Here is a 5,946-nt window from a genome sequence, read left to right as displayed (position 1 = left end):
GATGTTTTCAAAGATGTTGTTTGACAAGTGCTACAAAGCAACAACATTGGATAACTCAAACCCCTGTACCACTGAACATTCAAAAGGAATTCTAGTATAAAAAGTCAAATGTTTTTTAATGCAAACATTACTCTATCATTTGACTATCAGAGGGGTAGCCATGTTAGTCTGGATCTGTAAAAGCAGCAAAGAGTCCTGTGGCACCTTATAGACTAACAGACGTATTGGAGCATGAGCTTTCGTGTGTGAGTCCGATGAGTTATTCTGAGTGGCTACAGAAATCCTAACAAAGTTATGAAAAACAACTTAAGGTAATTATCACTCATGAACTTTAACTCATTGCCTCAAAATGCCTGATCCTTGCCAAAAAAAATAATCTAGTAACGTGCCCTGATATTAAATGATAAAGAGAGTAAAGTAATACAGTACAAGGACACCACAGATCAGACATCACAATAAATAATTCAATGTACAATAAGAAGTGATAGGCCACCTGAGGTACTTCTCTCTCTCATATACACTGTCTCACAAGCAATGTTATAATTTATAAATCAGGTAAGTCACAGAGGTCTGGGTAATACATCTCTAGTAAAGACTGATGTAGAAAAACCTAGGTTTGTAAAATGACTGAAATGCACAGAGGTACAAGATGAAGCACCTTCTTCACAAATATTTTTCTTTAGTTCTGACAGTCCCATGCCTGTCTGAGTCTTCTTTAGAAAATATATGCCCTCTATCCTTCAGTTGGTATTCAGCCTTTGATGCAAAATCCCATCAGGATAAATCCTGCTCTTTTTTCTGTGCGCACAGTCAACACGGCAGGTCAATTGTCTAGATTTGGTAGAAGATTTCAGGGTCTGCACTTCCTCCATGCCACCAAGCTTATCTCTACAGTCTCCCTACTTGTCCATAAAAGTTTATTTTGGAGGAAAGTCTGTGGATCTGCTGTTGTGCGAATCTATAAGCTACTTATCCACATGAAATGGACCATGAGGGTCCTACTTTAAGGCCGGAGCAATGGTTACAGAGCAACTCTGCTGTCTTTCTAAACCCTGAGCAAGAAGATTCCTCCCTTGGTCCTGCCGGGAAATCTGCAACACCCAGACCACTTATTCTCACTTGGCATTGGGAACAGAATTTGCTCTCTAGTAATGAACAGGATTATGCATGAGGTCTACTATTTGTACTTGTATTTTGAATATTCATGTGCATTTGGTTTTTTTTTTCACATTACTTTACAGCAGGGATCGGCAACCTACGGCCAGGGCTAGCTCTAGCAATTTCGCCACCCCAAGCACGGCGGCACGCCACGGGGGGCGCTCTGCCGCTCGCCGGTCCCGCGGCTCCAGTGGACCTCCTGCAGACTTGGCTGCGGACGGTCTGCTGGTCCCGCGGCTCCGGTGGAGCTACTGCAGGCGTGTCTGTGGGAGGTCCACCGGAGCCGCGGGACCAGCGGACTGTCTGCAGCCACGCCTGCGGTAGCTCCACCGGAGCCACCTGCCACCTTCCCAGCAACCGGCAGAGCGCCCCCTGCGGCGTGCCGCCCCAAGCATGCACTTGCCGCGCTGTGGTCTGGAGCTGGCCTTGCTTACAGCACGTGTGCCACCTTTGGGGAGTGAGAGGGGAGATGGGGGGTGCCACGGGGGCTGCCGCCTGCATGGGTCTGCTGCAGGAGCCACCCCAGAGGAGCAGGCTGCAGCCCGGGCAGGTATGCCCCCTGGCTCCCCCCTCACCACTCTCAGATTCTGCAGCTCCCAGGAGAGTTAGCCGCTGCACCTCCCGCAGCTCCCTCCCTCCTGCTGCCTCAGCACTCCATGTGGAGTTTTGCCTCCACATGGCGCCAGCGTGACTGGCACGGGCATGGTAAGGGGAGTCCCTGGGGGGCGCCGGGCCACAACCTGGGCAGGAGGGGTAGGGGCGCAGCTGCTCCCCCCTAGCAGCACCATTGCCTTTGCAGGGTTGCTGCCCTCCTGCACCGCACCAGCTCCTCCATAGCTGGGGCTCATTGCTGCCACAAGCGGGATACTCTGGCTCTCCGATGCCTCCGGAAGGCGGCTCCTCCCTGCCGAGCTGCTGCAGCAGCCCAAGCACGGCAAAGCCAGTGAGTGGACTCGAGGCGGGGGCCACCTGGGTGGGGTGAGGAGGGCTCGAAGGGCAGGGGCTGTGCACCCTCCAGGGGAGTTCAAGGGGTGGGGAGGGGGGAACCTGGTTTGGGGAGCAGCCCCTGGGCATGGCTGGCCCCTGGGGTCTATAAAGGCTTGTTGGCATTTGCCTCTAAATTAACCGATGTGCGGGGGGGAGGAAGAGGGGCAAGGTGGAAGTTTTGCCTAGGGTGCAAAATATCCTTGCACCAGCCCTGCCCCAGGGGGTGCATGAACCCCAAGCTAAGAACCACTGAATTAAACTGATAAGATATACATTTTATTATAATTTTAAATGAAGCTTCTCAAACATTTTAAAAAACTTGTTTACTTTACATACAACAATAGTTTACAGACTTAGAGAGAGACCTAAAAATGTTAAAATGTATTACAGGCATGCAAAAACTTAAATTAGAGTGAATAAATGAAGACTTGGCACACCACTTCTAAAAGGTTGCCGACCCTTGCTTTACAGGGACCTTTTAGTCACTGAAGGTAGAAAAAGTAAATAATATGCACAGAAGAAATAAAGTAAAAGGAATGTAGCTCCTCTGTCTGATACTTGAGTGTATTATTGCTTGCCTGCAGATGGAAATAAACTAATAACTTTAAATGACAAATTTAATTGTAAAATTTCACAACTGTTGTCTGTTGTTAAAACTACAGCAAACAAACTTAAAGAGGGGAGCTCAAATACAGCTATATAATGAAGAAATGGCATGCATAAGAAGATCATCTTATTATTTTGGCTTCAAACTGAACCATGGGAGCTTCATATGTCCTGCTACACTAAACGTACACTCAGATCCAACACTAGGTGGGTAGGTAAGACAGTACTTGAATACTATGAACATAAGAACGGCCATATTGGGTCAGACCAAAGGTCCATCTAGCCCAGTATCCTGTCTTCTGACAGTAGCCAATGCCAGGTGCTTCAGAGGGAACGAATAGAACAAGTAATCATCAAGTGATCCATTCTCATTGCCCGTTCCCAGCTTCTGGCAAATAGAATGACCATATCTGTTTCTTGCTGTTCCAGCCTCCTGGGAGTTGGTGGCAGCAGTAAATAAAATTTATTGTTTTATAGAGCACTAGTATAAAGACTATGGACAACTTAAATCCTACTTAAATCCATGAAATATAGGGCACAGGGCTTGTGCTTCCCCCACCCCCCACACATGGGGGGCTATTTGACAGAGGATCTTTGTGAAGGCCAAGACTATAACAACAGGGCACAAGAAAGAACTAGGTAAGTTCATGGAGGATGGGTCCATCAATGGCTATTAGCCAGGATGGACAGGGATAGTGTCCCTAGCCTCTGCTTGCCAGAAGCGGGGAATGGGAAATGGGGATGGATCACTTGATGATTACCTGTTCTGTTCATTCCCTCTCAAGCACCTGGTATTGGCCACTGTCAAAAGACATGATACTGGGCTAGAAGGACCTATGGTCTGACACAGTATGGCTCTTCTTATGGGTGAATTTCACCCAGATGGAGCATGTAACTAATGACAAGATTGTTGAAATGTGATCGCAACAGTAACATTAGGCTGATTCAAGAATTTTGTTTCATCTTGCTCATTAAGTCGTTCATTTCACCTGTCATCTACAAGCTGCCACATGAAGGGCTGCATCCATAATCTTCGACGGCCACTGCCAGTCTTTAGTCACACCAACAGCATTCCTCCTTTCACCCTGACTGCATCTTGTATCTTTTGTATTGGCAGAGGCTAAACACTGAAGCAGGTATTAAAAATCTGTCTTCCCTCTCAGAAAACATCCAACACTGGGAGCTGTCATCACCAATTTTTACAGTGATTTTTCTGCCACGAGAGGATAACTCCCTGCGCGCATCCGCCCCCCCCCCCAAATATTTTGCTTTCCAAAGCCTCAATAAGCCTGTTGTTATGGTTCAACTCTGTGCTTGGGAATATTAGTAACAGAGGCAGAAACAGAGAGGACAGCACTACTGGCAACAGCAAGTGAGATACTACTGATATTAATTTTAACAGCAGATTAGAATTGCTCAATTCTCCCATACTCTACCAGTCTCTGTGCAGTTCACTCTGTGCAGTAAATTTCTTTGATAAGAGCTTTAGTACTGTATGTGCCCTAAGGATAAATTTTCTGCATCAATTTACAAATCTAAGGACTGACCAAAGCTCTTTGACATCTTTGGTGGAGAGGTTTTCATGGATTCTAACATTGGCTCTTGCATGCAAATACTGACCTGTCACACAACCTCCCCCACCCCAAAAAAACCAACAACCCGTTTTTACCCTGAAAAATTAGTTGCCAGAATATCTGAGACCTACGCAATGCACAAACCAGCCCAAGAATTGGCTTCATGTGTCTGTTCACCAAAGGAGCGATCTAACACATACTAAACTCAAGGAGAGTACTTCAGTAAGCTTTGCATCAGACCCCCAAGTGCAGATTTTCAGAAAGAGCTTAGCACTCACAATCAGAGCCAGATTTTATGAAAAGTTCAACTTCCATAAGTAGCCAGATTCCAAAAGTGTGCACTACTCTGGATGTGGAGCTCCATACAGAGTTCCTCTGAAAATCTCACTTCAACTATGAATCCTGGTCATAATGAAATGGAAAATCATATCAAATCAGATTGCACACCCACAAAATATTCAACAAGTCTTTTACTATTGAAGCAAACACATCATTTGCTTTAATGGTAAGGAGAGTTGTGCCCCGTTTTAAAAAAATGTACTGCAAGAATACCCACATGCAATACACCTCTACCTTGATATAACCCTGTCCTTGGGAGCCAAAAAATCTTACCACATTATAGGTGAAACTGTATTATATTGAATTTGCTTTGATCCACCGGAGTGCGCAGCTCCGCCCCTCCCCCCCCCCCGGAGCACTGCTTTACCGCGTTATAGCCGAATTTGTGTTATATGGGTCGCATTATATCAAGGTAGAGGTGTACTAAGTGATCATCCATTGTTTCAAGTTGCTGAGATCCTTTTCACAGTATTTACTCAATTTTCTTACTTTTCGAAATATGTCAAATATGTTTATTAAAATAGTCAAGGTATTACTTGAGTGTATTTATAATAAAATATATAGTATACAGCATTTGAAATTTTTTTTTTTACCTAGTTCCCTTTATATTATGCATAAAAAGATCCTGAAGATTTTCAAATGACCTTAGAATCTGATAGGCTTTAAGATATCTGTACAAAGTGCAATACAAGAAAACTTCTTGATTAGAGAAACTCCATATGTTTGTTTTTATGTTCTGATGGCAAGTGATTTTCAGCTATCCAGCCAAACAGTCTTGAGGACAAAAATTAGAAACAATTAATTCTGTTCATTTTAATTATATTGTGGCAACAGATTAATAGAAATTATGCACTTTGCCCTTTAAATCAACATACCATAACATTTATAGTAATAGGGATCGTTTCGATTATAATGAATTTCAGTGTATATTGATTAAAAGGTGTAAAGGCACAATTTCTAATTTATTACCACAATCTAATTAGGAAAATGATGAATGAACACAAGTTGCTTCAACTCTTTCTTTTCTCCCTCCCCTCCTTCCAGAACACTGTTTATTCTGCTAAAGGGAAACCAAAATACAAGCAGTTGACAGAGCTGAAAAATGCAGGAGCCTGTATGCCTCCTTCACATGTGAATATATAGTGGGCCTTCACATGCACATTTCTTCATCTCCACTAAGAAGGGGACTCGTGCCTGTGCACAGCATTAGTCACCATCACACCTTTCTGAGTCCCCTCTGGGTCTGTTCTCTCAATGAGATAAAGACATACATGACAAATAC

Source organism: Gopherus evgoodei, chromosome 1, assembly GCF_007399415.2.
Source record: "Gopherus evgoodei ecotype Sinaloan lineage chromosome 1, rGopEvg1_v1.p, whole genome shotgun sequence".
Lineage (NCBI taxonomy): Eukaryota > Metazoa > Chordata > Testudines > Testudinidae > Gopherus > Gopherus evgoodei.
This window is presented reverse-complemented; position numbering follows the sequence as displayed.